We start from the raw sequence: 16,906 nt of genomic DNA on the forward strand, positions 1-16,906 counted from the left end.
GATGCACCTGAAATAGTATCTGCTGGTCGCTGCATTTGCTAACAGGCTTTAAATGCTGCTTTACAGCCCCGAAGACGAAGCAGCAGTAACAGGAAAGCAAGAATGAGACACCCCAGCAGCAGCGGCGGCGGCGGCGACGGCGGCAGCAGCAGCGGCGGCGGCGACTGCGGCGGCAGCGGCAGCAACAGCGGCGGCGGCGGCGGCGGCGGCAGCGGCAGCAGCAGCCCCAGCAGCAGCAGCAGCGGCAGCAGCAGCAGCGCAGTTTCCCCTCTCCCCAGCCCTGACTCTACGCGCACATGCGCACTGCGCCCACAGCCCTGGACCATTTGTCAGGACTACTCGTGAGACGGAGAAAAAAAAAAGAGAAAATTTGGGGGTAAGAAGCGGTTGATCTGATCTAATCTCTAATTAATCCGAAGATTTATACGTGCCAAAGCCATTCATTTATTTTTCTGGGTGAAGATGAAAGTTCAGAGACCTATAGAAGGAAGGAAGCGCACCCTCCTCTTGTGAAACGATCAGGGGAGGGGAAAAGGACAGAAGGGGCTTTTCCCCCACTTCTCTCCGCCTCTGGGAAAGAGGAGCAAACTTAATCCCGGGGAAAAAGTGGGCAAGTGACTCGGAAATGGCTGGAGAGGGGCGTCTCTGGGCATCACCCTCCGAAGTAGAGTGTGTGAGAGTGTGAAAGAGGAACAAAAGAGAGAGAAAAGAGAAAGGAAAAAAATGGGGGGGGGGGAGGAGGAGAGACTTGTATTTTTTTTCCTTTGGCGTGCACTCGGAGGAGGGTGTGGGGGGCTGCGAGGAGGGGAGCCGGGGCTCTGCTCGGCCGCCTGAAGGCTCTCGCCAGGCGCACAGGCTTTGGGATGCGTGGGGGTGCCCCCTCCCCCGCGCGCCCCCCACCCCCCGGAGATGGTCACTTTGGTCTCTTTGCTGACACTGAGCGCTGGGTTGGTGCGGGGAGGGGGAGGGGAGGGTGGGGAGCGCGGTGTCGCCGGCCCCGGGTGCGTGCATGTGTGGGTGCAGCGGAGCCGCAGCCCGGGGAGGGGGGGAGGCGGCGAGCGGGCGGGGAGAGGACGAAAGGGGAGGGGGGCTAGGTGGTGGCCGAGGGTGGGGAAGGGTGACGAGGCGAGGGGGGTACGACGGGAGGGGAGGCAGGTCTTCCTGGGCCGATCTCCCCCCCCCAGCCCCCGGCCCCGACTCTCGGTCCTCGGCCCCCCCCCCTCCGCTCCCCCCGGGGTGGCCTTTGTGCCGAGCGAGCGCACGAGAGGGGAGAGCGAGCGGGCGAGCGAGCAGGACAAGTCTGGGAGCTGGAGGCAGTGGGAAAAAGAGGCCGGGGGACTTTCTCCCGACTCGGGCTGCGGAGAATAGACTGGTTGAATGTGCAAGCGCGTCTCCCCCAGGGTGTGCTCGGTGTGTGCGCGGTGGAAAGGCCTCTCCGACCCACGGCGCGCACACGCACTCACACACACATACACACTCGCTCGCGCACACACGGAGGAGGGAGAGGAGAGAAGGGAAGAGGAGGAGGAGGAGGAAAAGGAAGGGGGGGGAGTTTTCATTTTCTTCTTCTCTCCTCCTCCTCCTCCTTTTCTACGGAGTGTGTGAGAATTTAATATAGATCAGCTCCAATTTCCGCCATTTTGGGAAAGTTGCACAAAAATACCCCCCTCCCTCCCTCATACACATACACACACACACACCCCGGTTTATTTCTGCCAGAAGCAGGAAAGTGCTCGGGGGCGGGAGGCGCCGGGGGCCCTCGGGTCCCGTTTCTGGGAGTGGGGGGGAGGTCGGGAGGAAGGGGAAGGTGGAGGGGGCTGTCGGAGGACCTCCTGGGTCTGGGCTACCGCCGCTACCACCGCCGCCGCCGCCGCCGGCGGCTCACTGCACTCGGCCGGGTGCGGGCGCGGGTGTGTGAGTGTGAGTGTGAGTGTGAGTGAGTGTGCAGCCGCGGCGGGGAGAAGGAGGAGGAGGAGGGGGGAGGAGACGCGGTGGCGGCTGTTTCTTTTCCCCAACTTGTTTACGCCCCGATTTGGGGGAAGGGACAAGGGGGCTGGTGTGTGTGTGTGTGTACGTATGTATGAGTGTGTGTATGGGGGGGGGGGTAGAGGCAAAGTCCAGCCTGCGCCCCGGCGCCTGCCGCGCGTGCGGGTGCAGCCGCCCGGGCGCCCGGAGCTGGGGGGTGCTGGGCCCGCCACCCGCCCGGCGGCTGGCGGGAGACCGGGGATGGGGGGTGGGGAAGTCGAGGCCGGCCCAGGGATGCGGAGGTGGGGGGGGTGATGTGTATTGGGAAGCTCCGAAGCCCAGGCTGTCCGCCGCGCACCCCACTACCCCCCGAGGTGAGGGAAGAGGAAGGGTGCGGGGGGCTGGGGGGTGGGGGCACGAACTTCGAGCGTTTGAAAAACTTTCATTCCCCGTACAGATTTTAAAAGAAAGTCCCTATGATTTTTTTTTCTTTTTTGGCCTGAGCCCGACCCACGGTTAGACCGTGAGAGAAAGTTTAAAAAGAGGGCGGTTTCCTTTCCGCCTTTCCCTTGGAGGGGTGGGGGTGTCTGGGAGTCCGTCTGTTCTTTTGGTGTAGGGTGGGTATGACCCGAGCGAACCCCGGTTCCCGGGAGATAGAGGTAGAATATGCCTGCGTCTCCCTTCTCGCTTCCCGCTCCCCGGACACGCCACCGACTTTGGTGGAGGAGAAGAGCACCCGAAAAAAAAAAACGGAGCCTTTTTCCTTATGCAACTTCCTCAGGCGCATTGAACACCCCGGCCCTTCCCTTCCCTTCCCTTCCCCCAGCTCGGGATCCATCTCTCCCTTTACCGCCCTGTTTTTTTCCCCATTTCAAAAAAAAAAAAAACACCGATAGAAAAATTGATTAAGAGAGAAAGGAAAGTGCGGCGCAATCGAAGCGGAAATAGATTTCTAATTGTTCCCCAAGTTCACCAGAAAAGTCAGATCACAGATGTGAAATTCACTTGAGAAGAAAGAACTTGGGTGGGTGGGTTGGGGGGGGGGGGATGGTATAACCCGACTCGGGTTTGCAGGTTGGTTAGTTTCTTTTAAAAACACTTGGAGCATCGTTGGTGATGCCGCCTTTTCAGGTCTGGCAAAGCCCGGGACGTGGTTATTGATGAACCTCGGTCGGTCGCGTGGATTTTTGCGCAAGTTTTTCAGGAAAAAAAACACTGGCTGAGTCGAGGAGAGAGAGCATTTCTCCGGAAAGTTTCAAGTGCAGCAAAAATAGCGTACGTGCAAAACTGGCCAAGGGGAGACCTCTAGTGGTTAAAGTCGCGTCTTCAAGTTCGGAAGGCAAAATACAAAGTCTGGTCTTTACTTGGAGGAAAGTATCTATTTAGACCTGGAAGTAATTAGGCGCCTTCACGCAGTGTCCAAGAGTGGATGTGGAATGCTGGGTACCTAAGGAAAGTGAATTTCCTAAATCATAGAGGAATGAAGGTACGATTAGAACCCAGAGGTCTGTGCTTTTTTTTTTTTGAGATCCAAAGGTCACTTGATGAGCAACAAGTATTTATAGTTATTGTGAGCGACTCAGTGTTTTAACTCAGCCTGCAACAAACGTAGTATTATTTTGAGTTTTACAGCAAAATAGACTTACTTGAAGGTAAATTTTGTCAAGATACAAAGGCTAATGTTTATATTTTTTAAATATTAAAAAAGGAACAAAAGTTTGACTTAAAATTGCCTTTGTTTTAGTCCCTAATATATTTCCAGAGTAATCTCAGTTGCCTTCTCTGAAAAAGGTGAGGGTTTGATTTCTAACCACTCTACCACTTATAACTTAAGATTCTTAGAAATCATCAGTTTGAAAGAAATCAAGAAATTTATTTTGAAAAATCTTTTTATGATTTAAAAAAAATCCTTAAATATACGGGAATACCAGTGATAGCAGTTCCTTCTACACCCCCCTCCGTGTGTTGAATGGATTTTTTTGAGAGTGGTTAGGTTTAACACTTGACATATAGAGACCTAGTGCAGCAAATGGCTTTCATCTTTTTCTGTAGGTGGCCAATCTATGATTTGGTAGATTTTAAAAGGTTTTTAAAAGGCATTTTTTTTTTTTTTTGGTGTGGCTGCTGTTTGGGATAACTTAAAGCTTACTTCATCTCATCCCCAACTGTACTTTGGTTTTATGTAAGTTATAAGGTATGTCATCAAAGTAATTGTATTATAGGAAGAGAATATGGGCCCGTCATGTGGCAAGGAATGACAGGTAGACAACCAGAGTGCTCTACTGGTCAGGAAAAATCAAAGAAAGCCTCTTGCAAATTTGGTGGACCTCTCCCAACCCCCTAACTTTGGGGAAAATGTAGGTAGACTTGAGTTGCGCAGGATGGACAGACACAATTGAGTTGCAATTTGTTTTGCTGGAGGGAATCAATTCACAGACCCATTTTGTATTCAGCTGTCAGTGCTTCAGAACCTAGATTTTCAATTCAGAAATTGTGGCAGGAAGCCTCCTATTTGTGTGATACTCAAAGATCTGTGATTTTGTCAGTATAGTTGTTTCCTCTATATATGGAGAACATAAACCATTCGTGCTTGCACATCCTTTGTGACTCCTGTCCACGGCCTCCTCTGAGTTCAATACGGGGAGTCTATAGGATGTGTTGGAGAACTTCTTGGCTTTCTTCTGACATGTGGAGGATACCAGAGAAATACAGAAGCTCTCTACTCATATTCTTTGTTCTGGCTGTGTCATCAGCCATTTTTTTTTTTAATCATACATTTCTGTGGAGAAATCCTTTACTTCTTTTGGGTAACTAATTTGTTTTATGTTGTACCTTTCTTAAACCCACCGGTGTTCTTCTGTATTGCCCTCTGAGTGATACTCATTTTTACTTCTTAATTCTTGGGAAATTTTGAGTGTGCCATGACTCGACAGACATACAGTAACACTGATAGAGTATTGGTATTAAAAAGATGGACCTTTGTTTCTGGCAGAAATTAGGAGAATTGAAAATCACTATGCAGTTTCTTCTCTTATTAAATTATAAAAGAACAACTAATTGAAAGAAGCGGTGAAAGCAAGGTCCCAATCTTTATTGTTTCTTGCTTACAAAGAAGCATTTGATTTCACATAGCAAAATACAGCCTTAAAGGTTTTCTTTCAATAAGATATCATCCATCCATACATTGATATTACTCAAGATTCCTTTAAAGATTTAACAGCATAGATAGCCTTCTTTAACTATCATTTAATTACAAATAAAACAGGGAGACGGATGCTAACCAGAGGTATTCACTAATGTCATAGAAAAAATTCAGTCCAGGGTCCCAACTGAAGAGGAATTCCCTATGGATAATGAGCTCCTGCAAGTGTTTCTTTTGGCAGATGATATCGCAATAGGTACTTCAAGCCCCAGAAAATGTGCAATCTGCTGGAAGAAATCCACAACCACCCAAATTATTTTGGATCATCTACACAGGAAAAACCAAGTGGATAAAAAATCACTATTGTCCAAACTATATATTCTTGGTTGCCTTATTTTCATTTTAATAGGTCTTAGATTTTTTCCCCCCTCAAGCCTTGGGTATCTTCCATTTCCAGATATCTCCTAAATAGATCTCTTAGCACTCCCACAATTGTTTTACTCTAGCATAGATCTTTTACATTGTCTAATTTAGCTGCTTTTTCCATTTTTGTTCTCTGTGGTGCCATTTCTGCCTCTTCTATAAGTTCATCTTGGATTGTTACGTTAGAGTCCAAATGTAAGGACTCTGTAGTCCTTGGTTGTTTAAATATATAATATATACATATATGTGTGTGTGTGTATATATATATATATACACACATATACATATAAACATAGATGTTTGTGTTTGTTATAAAACTATTTGTATGTTTCCATTTTTCCTCTGATTGTGGTTCTTCCATTTTCAACCTTAAATACATTTGGGGCAACTTTAGTTAGGTTTCTCACCAACATTTTTTTAAGCTAGTTTTTTTTCTTTGTTGTTTCTCTAAGATGATACCACTCATAAGTTGCCCACATCCTTCAAAAGTTTTGATAAAGACATTTGTATTCCATTCTGAGGTTGACCTTGACCACCATATATGTTTTCTTGGCAAATACATCAAATGTTTTCTAATTAAGGTTAAGGTATTTTTTAGGCTCTTTAGCCTTCCTCTCTCTTATGGCAGTTGATTCATATGGATTGAAGTTCTGTATGCTGTTGTTATAGTCTGAGTTTATGGTTTTTCTTCCATCCATATCCCATTTTCATCATAAGTTATACTGGTTTAAATAGGTCAGCATAGAGTTTTTATAATTCCATGCCATATGTCTTTCTCATTTCTAGTTTTGTACTATTTTTTTGTTGTTGTTTTGTTTTGTTTTGTACTAATTTTAATCTTCACTCTAGTGGTCTAATTGGCATACAGGTGATTAAAAAATAAACCTGCATCAGTAATGAGGCATTTCCTGTCAGTTGAAATATAATCAATTTCATCTTTTGTTATGTAATTTGGTGCTCATTATGTCCATCTAGTACTTTCTCGTATTTTTATTAAAGTATTCATATATAGATATACATATAGATGTGAGACTTTTGTACAGTCTACTAAGCCTCTTATGTCCTTACCACTGATTCATATTTTCTAACATTTTTCACTGTTCTCACCTATTTCTACCTTTTGCAATGAAGTCACTAGGTACCAAAGTGTATATTTATTTCATTTGGAATATGTTACCAAGTTCTTCAAAGAATTTTGCTACCTCTTCATCCTCTGCAACAGATACGTAGACTTAATCAGTATTTATCTTCAGGTGGTCTTTTTGCACTTATTTATATTGAGCAATGCGTTTGGGGCCGATTAAATATCCCATGCAATGATGTTTCTTATTGTCTTGGGGGCATGACAAAATCAGCACCCACAACTCTAATTTGTTTCCAAGAAAAAACTGTAAGACAGTTTGCCATTTAGCGGTCCTTTTTTTTCCCCCTACTGATTTCATTTGTAGTAAAAATGTCATTTTTAGTAAAGTTCAGTTCTCCCAGTAGTTGGCCCTTTACTAGACCATTGGTTTTTGGACAGTGATTTCACAGTTAGAATACCAAAGGTATTGTTAAAGGTTATGGAGGGCCTAAAATCTATTTGATTCTTAGCATCTTCTGTCCTCTTTTCTGTCCACCTGGCACTGTCACTACAAAAGAACAGGGCCACATGTGACTGAAGTCCATTTTGTATTTTTCTTTGTTGCACCAGTTACCATAGCCAAAGAATTTGTCACCACATGGCCAGCCTAGTGGTGATGAGTCTCTCTGTACTTAGCTAGATTGGCCTTTGGAAAGCTGACTTAGAGCTTGTGTTCCCCTGGAATAGCTTTTGAAGAACCCACTTAAAAATCCCAGACATTAGATTAGGACTTTATGGAGGAGCACCTTTTGTCATTTTTTTGTTTGTTTGTTGGCTTTTTTGCCATAACATCAGCGTTATGACTTACATAAGTAAGGTGTACAAGGCTTCCCTGTGCCTGAACACAAAGTGAAACATCAGGTGAAGCAAAGGCTCTGGTGTACTTGGTGAATATGTATGTTTGCTCTTTAGGATCAAGGATGAAAATGCTGCATAAGGAGAGAACGTCCTGGAGATTTTTAGGTGGAGGTTTGCAGGTGTCTCTTCCCCCATCACCTGCTCCCCTATTTGTCTAATGGGGGTTTGACTTGACAGTTTTAAATAGTCCTTAAGTTTATCCTTGATTCTTTTCTGGATGGCAGGTTCTTAGCTAGCATTTCAATTGCACATATTCATTTCTGGAGTTAGATTGTTTTATTCTTAAGTACTGGGGAACTGGAATGAAATATTTGAAATTTGCATAATAGCAGCACTCTGAAAGATCTTACATTGCATCCTCACTATAACTGCTCTTTGGGAACAGAGGGAAGTTTATAATGAGGTCCTTTGGGTAACTAACCCCCCCCCCCTTGGTTGAGGTCCAAGATAATCTGCCTCAAACCACTCCATAGTGTAATAGAGTTATGGTGACTTTCCAGTGTATTGTGTGCCAACTTTTCTATGGCAGAGACAATTCAGTTTGCAGCTGGAGTCCCATAAGGTTTTTGTTGTAACCCATTTCTTCTCTAGGGTTTTTTCTCGGTAAAGGACATGTGAGGTCAATGGGAGGTAATTGGTGACATGGGTATAGTATGTCAATCAGTTGATATTCTACTGTTAGGAAACATTAAGTGCCTACTGTGTGCAGAACACTAACATGTATCTTTGTACCACATGCTGTGGGGCAGGGAAGAAATGAATTTTAGATCATTTGCAACAAGATTACTTATGCTCCTATGGAATTTATAATCTGTGTACATTTTTTGTATGTCTTACCTTTCTCATTTTCTTTCCACCTCTTTTTGTTTTCCTTTCTTTACCTTTAATGATTGGGATTAATTCAGATTGAGTGGCAGCATTATAACACATGTATATGAGGTCTAAAAACCGTGTTATAGATAACCAAGAAAATAATATTAAAGTATTTTCTATATCCATCAACTTGTGGAGCTGTCTTCAACACAGTACTCAACATATTAAACAGATTTGTTCCCCACTCTTACAGATATTAACCTTGTCCACAGTTCAGCACAGACAGCATGGGGAAAATAAATATATGAATACATTGCAGACACAAATACTATATTTTCTTTATGCACAAAGAGTACAGTATGTTGCATATTAAGACATGGTGGTTTGTTGAAATTATCATCTTTGTGAAAGGGAGATTTCAAGGGCAAAGTATAGAGATTTTTTTTTTGTTTGTTTGTTTGTTTTTTTTTTAGTGAGGCAATTGGGGTTAAGTGACTTGCCCAGGGTCACACAGCTAGTTAAGTGTCTGAGGCCGGATTTGAACTCAGGTACTCCTGACTCCAGGGCCGGTGCTCTATCCACTGTGCCATCTAGCTGCCCCAAAGTATAGAGATTTAACTCCTAAGTGATATTGTTTAAAGGAGTGTTATATGTTGACTTTTCAAAATACTAGAACAGGATTGCTTTTCTGTAAAAGAATATGTGGCTTCTGGTTTTTAGATAAACCTCTTTTATATAGCCTCTCTTTATCTTTTACATAGAGCAAAGATCACATTTTTATACAGTTGTAATGTATAGAGGTTATGTGTGTATTTGTATAAAAAATGGGTTGGGTAGTAATAATTGTATACTTAAGTGATAGTAGTAGATAACATAAACAAATGCTCCAAATTTGGAACTTAATTTTAGTTACAAAACTGATAGGCTTATGAGAACTCATATACTGTGGTTAATATTGGAGTTATAGGAATTTGTTGAGGAAAGTCAGGATAAAAATTAGGGGACTAGAATCATAGAATAGTATATTTGTAAGATACCTTGAGAGATTTTCTTACCCCCTCACTTTATAGGCAAGGAAAATGAGACTTAGATGGAGTCAGTAACTTGCTGTGGAAAGACAGAATCTCAGTGATAGGGCTGGAAATAGAACTTGGGTCTCCTGTCTTTTGGTTCAGTGTTTTTTTCCCCCACCTTAAACCACTCAGTCCCCTGGAACTTTAGTTGTCTAAGGTCTGGATTCTAATTCGGGTCCTCAGACTACATATAAATCTGGTATTCTTTCCATTATGATATACTCTGTTATTTATAATTTTCAACCCTTGTCTATGCCCAACTTTACAAAGCTAATTATTGACAGTTTTACTTTGGTTACTTGTAATCCTCTGATGAAGTTGCTATACTGTCAAAATCCAAATTGTTGAGGAAGGAGCAGAATTAAATTTCTTTTCCAAACAAAAATTTCTCAGCCACACAAAACATGTAGTTAAGATGGCTGGTTTATAAGTAGTTACTTTTTATGTGGGATAGGGCAGGTACCATTTTATTCCTCCAGTGCCAAAAATTTGTGCTGTGAATGCAAACTATATTTCTGTAGATTAGTTAGCCAGATTTTATGTAGTGCCTACTGTCTGTAGAAGTTTTTTAAAGTATTTTTTATGTTTTTTCTTTGGTCCAGATGGGATTCCTTCCTGGTTGTTGTAGGAAATCGTGGTGTGCAGATCTTCAACTTGATAATCTTAGGAGTCAGGAAGATCTGGCTTTAAATACCAGTGCAGAATTAGACCTTATACCAGTGATTTAACTTTTTAAACCTTAACTTCTTTGCCTGTAAAATGCGGCTAATTATACCCATTTCTGTTGAAAAGATCAAATATAAATGTACATATATATACATGCTATATATTTATGTATATATGCATATTGCTATGTAAATATTATGAGGAAGTTGAGACTCTGAGGGGTTAAAGTGACTTGCCCAGGGTCAAACAGTTTAGGTATATCAGGTGATGGTCTTGAACCCTGGTCTTCATGAATGTAGCACTATCCCTTTATCTGCTAAGACACACTGCCTTTCAAGTAGTACAGTAGAGTCCTTTAATACCCTATTACAGTGGTGATGACAGTGTAACAGTTTCAGAGTATGGGGGGAAAGAGATAAGGCCTGAACCTTTGTTAGGATCCAGTGAGCCAGACTCTCCCAGAAAAATCATAGATCAAAAGACTGTTAGAGCTAGAAGGCATACCTTCAATTTTCACCCAGTCTCATGTCAAATTAGCAGCTCATAAAAATCTTGAGTGTGACCTGAACCAGATTATAATGTAATTGGGAAATGTTAACAAAATAAGTAACACAATACAATGAAGATAGTGCTAATTTGTGGTTTTCTATGTCATAGGGATCTGTTTCTATTTGAGTTTGACCCCACTGATCTTATCCAACTTTCTCCTTTTACAAATGAAGAAACTGAGCCCTAAAGAACTCAAGTGAGTTGTAAATTGCAAAGGCAGATTCAAAACCTGATCCCCCAGACCAGCTCTTTCCACAGAACCTAGTGCATTTACTTTGTCAAGGTCCTTTGGAATATATTTTAATGCGTCACCTTTCGTGTTTTGCTGTACATCAAGAATATTATGGTGTTGACCTAGTGGAGTATGCCCATTGAATTTTTCCAGTGATGGTTGTGCATTTGGACTGATCCACCCACAGTCTCATTTTCAGTGTACTTTGTGACCAATGGCACGATGTACTCAGAAGATAATGGTCTGGATATGGTATAGTTCTGACTTTACTGATCTCTTCCTAGAGAGGGACTCCTGCATTGGAAAGAGTCTGAGTCATTACGTTAAAGGCAAAAGAATTTCTTTTTCAGAGTTATGAGAAAAACACGATTCTTTTTTTTCACAGACATAATATGATAAATACGAATGAATTGCAAGTCTTGGGGAGTTGATTGAAGTAGGTGAAAGATATATTTTATAAAGAGCTTTCTTACCTTCAGGTAATGTTTTCAAAATGACTCTTTACTGTATTGAGGCTACACTTGTTCTACTGATAATGCTGACAGGGCCAAATAGATGGTGACAGATTAGGAAGTGGATTATATCTATTCCAACCAATGTTCAGCATGAAGTCAGTGAATGAAATCAGTCTGAGGGAGTGGGGAGTGGTATTGAGGGAAAACAAAACCATAGAAAAACATCCTCATGAGGCATGACCGTTTTAATTTACCAGATGGGTATGGAAAGAAACATTTACTGAATCTCAGGTGCATTTAAAACTTAAGTCAGTGTTTGATTGACACATTTTTATTTGAGTGCCTATTAAATGCTTGGCTGGTGGGCAGTTGGAATATGGAGCCTCTTAAGTACTTTGCCTTCAAGGGGAGAAAAAAAAGCTATGTGCATTAAGAGATAACCCTACAAGCCAGAGTCTGAAGTGTAAAATGAGTGGTGCAGGTGACAGGTGCTCTGCTTTACAGTGAACATCAGACCAATACTGGCTTGGTGGTGAACATTAGCTGTAACTAGAAGAAAGCATTCTGCAGGTATAGATTTGAGGAATGTTGCAACTCTGTGGCAGGGATTTCAGTTGCTATTTATAGAGGAAACCTGATGAGACAATTGAGTTAATTCGAAAAAGAAAAAGAAAAAGGAAGATAAAGTCATAGTAGTGGTCTAGGTCTATAAAAACCATAAGACAAAAGGGGGGAAACGGAGAAAATAGAGGAAATCCATCAAAGAATAAAAAATGAGAAAAGAATTGAAAGAGCATTTCTGGAAATATGTATTAAAAACTCATTTGGAGGACTAAAGAGAAGCTTCCTAAGTTCCTAGAAGCAGCAAGAGGCAACAATGAAGTCGTTAAAACTCTGTATCCTGGTTAGTCATTCAGTGTTACAAATGAACAAATTCATTTGACCCCTTTGAAGTGGTTTCAAGAGACAGTAAACATTGTAACACTACCATCCTTGACTGTAGAACTGAAGGGGAGCTTAGAAAATCAATTTTTGTTACTAGAGTATCCTATAGAATAGTAATGTATTTAGAATCCAAAACTAAATAAGTTCATATATAGTTCTGTTAAACATCTCAGTGCTGGCATTCCCTAAAGTTTGGGGTATATAGCAAGGAATTGGATTTCCAATAGCTGGAGCATCTTAGCAACTAGAGGGACCACAGCTTTATGCTGTATGTAGTTGTTGGAATACATCAGTAATTACAAGGATAAATTATATCAGGATACTATGATTAGTGTAAGAAATCTGTTTGATTAGTGTTTCACTCTCTCCAATCTGTTGAAAATGATTGAGTTCTGAGAAGTGAATTGAAACCACAAGTGGTCAGTATAATTTGGGCATTAAGATGACCAGCATAGTGAAACCCCCCTGTTTGTGGTCTTGTTATTTTGCTTGTCTTAATCATTTAGCATCATTTTGCTATTGACCTGTAAATGATTGGCTGAGTTATGTATGAAGACATGACTTTTGTATGGGGAAAAAATCAAAACAAAACCATACTCAAATCCAAGTCACTACTGTATAGTAATGATTCTTTAATTTAAATCTCATTATTTGTATATTTATGAAAATGTTAAGGCAAATTAATGGAAAGTGAGCAGCTTCATTTTTAATCTTATGATATATGGCTTTAAAATTTTATGTTCTTAACATAAATATACATCTTCCTTCAAAGTAGGGACTTTCACTTTTTTAAATTCTCAAAATGTTTGTGTTTGGGTACTGATCTTTAGTGTAATAAGTTTTTGTTCTATTAGGTATTTTTATTGTATTTTTGCTTCTTACAGTGTGTATATATTTAACTTAAAGCCAAATAAACAGTGAGAGTAAAGTATATCAAATATAGCATATCTTTTTTTTTTTTTAAGTGAGGCAGTTGGGGTTAAGTGACTTGCACAGGGTCACACAGCTAGTAAGTGTCAAGTGTCTGAGGCCGGATTTGAACTCAGGTACTCCTGAATCCAGGGCTGGTGCTCTATCCACTGTGCCACCTAGCTGCCCCAGTTTATCTTTTTACATTGTAGATAATAGTTTCTGACTTCAATTTCCATGAGTTCTCTATTCTAATTTTTTTTTTAATTTTGGGGGGTTAGCTTCATTTCTTATTTTCTATGTCTTCCCCTATCCACCTTCCCCTGCCCCCCTCCTTTAAACAGGAAGTATGTTAGGTCTCAGTCTCAAATAATTTTATCCTTCTTATGGTAACACAGAAGGGCAGGAAGTTAAGATTTATGAAGAACTGGTGCCTCTGGTAGCTAATCCTTTGCATATAATCATCATGGCAACAACAGTAAAAAGGCCAAGTACACCATTGCTACATTATAAACAGAAGAGTCTTTTCATGGTACTATGAAAGAGGTGGAAGGAAGTAATTTAAAGATTGTGTAAATAATAAAAAAAAATAAATAGGAAGGCTATTTTTTAAAAAGGGTTTTTTCCCCCTCAAAATAAGCACTGGATCGTAGACAGATGACCAGATGCTACAATAAGGTACTATTTTGGCATCACTTACTTTGAGATCTAGTAGATTTTACTGACTTCACTAGGATGTATGAGATGGGCCCCAAGAACAAAATCTCAGGTCTCCATACAACTTTTCTCTATTCTAATATGTGTGCAACTCAGAGTTCTTATCAGGCAGAGTAAACACACTATCAAAGCAGGCATCTGTCATGCCTGATTTGAAAGGAAGTTTTTACTTTGTAGCAATATCTGTTGAAAGATGCTTTGAGTTTGACTTCACAAGAGACACAAAAGTCTTTATTGAATAAGCCTGTTTTCAAGGTCTGGATTTTAATTTTCCTTAATTTGTTCTTCCCCACTGATACTGGGTAGCAAGGAGGGTTTCCTGGGGGTAGTGATTGTGCTACTTTTGCTCCACAGAGAAGTAAATAACTTAAAGGTCAGTTATGTAGAACTTTGACTAATAGATGTTCTTTTAGTTTTGCCTAATCAGGTTGAGTTTGTAGACTCTGCTATAGCTATTCCAAATGGGAATTGTCTTTTCTGGAAGCTGCTAGGTGGTCCAGTGGATAGAGTGCTATACTTGGATTCAAGAAGACCAGAGTTCAAGTTCAGTGTCACGCATTTACTAGCTTTGTGACCATGGACAAGTAACCTTCTGTCTGCTTCAGTTTCCTCCTCTGTAAAATGGAGATATAATTGTGCCTACCTTGCAGGGTTGTTTTGAGGATGAAATGAGAGAATGATTGTAAAGTGCTTTGTAAATCTTAAAGCACTACAAAAATTCTGGCTCTTGGTATTTCCTTATGTTCTGCTTTTCTTTCCCCCTTTATTTGTATCTTGTCTTCTCTCAGAGTTTTTCACAGTTGATACACTACCATGATCATGCTTAGAAACACTCTGATTAGTCTTCTACCACTTCTTTTCAGAATGCATGTACTTTACAGTGGCATCTAGTTTACCTCACTGCAGATTTTGTAAAGTGGCCACTGTGTGCAAGATGCTTGTGTAAGGGTTAGGACAGTGTCCTGCTTAGCCCTTCACAATCTGGCCCCATCTTATCTTCCTGGACTGATTATATATTACGCCCTCTCACGTACGCTATGTTCCAGCCAAAATGACCTACTTGCTCTACCTCTTGAACAACATTCCACTTCCTCTCTCCATGGCTCTGCAAAGGCTGTCCCCTATGCCTGGATTGCTTTATTTAACCCCTTCTCTCTGTTTAGAACCCCTAGCTCCCTTCATAGACCAGCTCCATTGTTCCTACCAGTGGGAAGCTTTTCTTGGTTCTTCAAGTTGTTAGTATTCTCCTTCCCCCCTCCCCCATTCTCTAAGTTACTTTGTATCATTTATTTATTTATCTATCTATCTATCTAGGTATATTTTGGTCAAATTTAATCTCTTTGAGGGTAATAATTTTTTAAAAAAAATTTATGTGCTAATATATAGCTCAGTTTCTTACATATGGTAGGTGCTTATAAAGCTTGTTAAATGGAATTGTCCTAGGCACAGGACGTGCTAGTACAGGTAGGTGGTGCAGTGGATAGAGTGCAGGGCCTGGAGTCAGGAAAACCTTAGTTCAAATCCAGCCTCTGAGATGCTGAGTAAGTAACTTAACTATTTGCCTCAGTTTCCTTATCTGTAAAATGAACTAGAGAAGTTTTGGCAAACCATTCCAGTAACTTTGCCAAGAAAACCTCCAGTGGGATCACAGAGTGGGACATGACTGAACAAGGCACAGGGTATATTTATGTCTACTATCCAGGACTTATTCTGATGCCAAAAAAAAAAAAACAACACCTTTTAAAAATAGTCTTACTATTTATTTTTTATTATTTATACAATCTTTAAATTACTTCCTTCCACCTCTTTCATAGTGATGACAAGACTCTTCTGTTTATAATGTAGCAATGGTGTACGTGGCCTTTTTTAATGTTGTTGCCATGATGATTATATGCAAAGGATTAGCTACCCAGAGGCACCAGTATGCTACTACTACCTGTAGACCAAAGATTTGACCCAAGAAGCACATCTCCATCTTATCTCTCTGCCAGATCTTTCTGCAAAGAAATATAGGCGCATACCCTTTTCCCATGGTTCAAAGATACCAGGTTTTCTACTTTTACAATTATTCCTTTATATTTCCTTTGTTAAAGCCTTAACCTCTTCCTCTCTTAAGGTGAATGTTCTCCAAATTCTGTCCTTGAACTTCTTCTGTCTTATCTCATTTGTTTCCAGTTTTGATTACTATCTCTGTGCAGATGACTTCCAAGTCTAAATCCCCAGCCCTGCTTTCTCTTCCTAACTTTGTACCCATATCTCCTGTGGACTTCATAGCTCCACCTTAATATTCCACAGACCCTCAAATTTATACCCCAAGCCAAACTGCCCCTCAATTTGCTCCCCTTTCTGACTTGACCATTTCTTTGAATAGCTCTGCCATTCACCCAGTGGTCTACCATGTTTGAAATCTTCCTTCTTCTTCACTTCTGTCTAATTCTTTACCTGTGTCTTATAGATCCTGGCTCTTTGATAATGTCATAAAGTACAACTTGGAGGAAGGAAGAAAGAGGAAATAGAAAGACCTAAAGCCTACTTTCCCCAGAGACATATGCTGGTGATAGCAGTGACACAAAGTCTAGGTAAGGAAAGGTCACTGCCTTCAGAGAGCTTATAGTCTCTGGGGAAAGTAGGTATTTAAATATTTGTTGAATTTGTTGAATGAAGATTTTGTGGGTCAAGCAAAGGGTTAACTGCGACCTCTTCCTTTGTCTGACCCTTCTGCTATTTTTCTCCTCTGTTTTTATGGAAGGTTCAGATAGATCAGATGATTTTGGGAAGAAATGTGGTCACAGTGAGTGGGCATTATGTTCTCATTTTATTCAGGAATTTGTAGCTACTGCAACAATGAAGAGAATACCTACTAGAGTGATCTCAGTAGGTGCTTGTTAGACTAGCCTCCTAGCATGTAGTATCCACTAGAAATGTATTGTATCTTCCCTTGGTTTATAGCATCAGGAGAAGCTAATAAGCTTTGAGGAGAGCTGGGAAACTATTGAGCCTTTTCTCATCATTTTCAAGGAGGAGGTATTTGAGAAG

The 16,906-nt window shown here is 41.2% G+C and overlaps 1 protein-coding gene across 4 annotated transcripts in view; it reads left to right on the plus strand.

Moving 5' to 3' along the window:
* The first annotated feature begins 267 nt into the window (after positions 1–267).
* L3MBTL3 (L3MBTL histone methyl-lysine binding protein 3) overlaps positions 268–16,906 on the plus strand; it is a 165,896-nt gene continuing 149,257 nt past the window's right edge. For 2 of the 4 annotated variants that reach the window (XM_043964205.1, XM_043964209.1), the window contains exon 1: positions 268–376. The gene's annotated coding sequence lies outside the window, so the exon portion shown is untranslated. Of the gene's footprint in view, positions 377–2,235; positions 2,340–3,147; positions 3,241–16,906 lie in introns of those variants that run through there. The other 2 variants (XM_043964206.1, XM_043964208.1) reach the window with 2 other exon arrangements.

Source organism: Dromiciops gliroides, chromosome 4 (genome assembly GCF_019393635.1).
Source record: "Dromiciops gliroides isolate mDroGli1 chromosome 4, mDroGli1.pri, whole genome shotgun sequence".
In the NCBI taxonomy this organism is placed as follows: domain Eukaryota; kingdom Metazoa; phylum Chordata; class Mammalia; order Microbiotheria; family Microbiotheriidae; genus Dromiciops; species Dromiciops gliroides.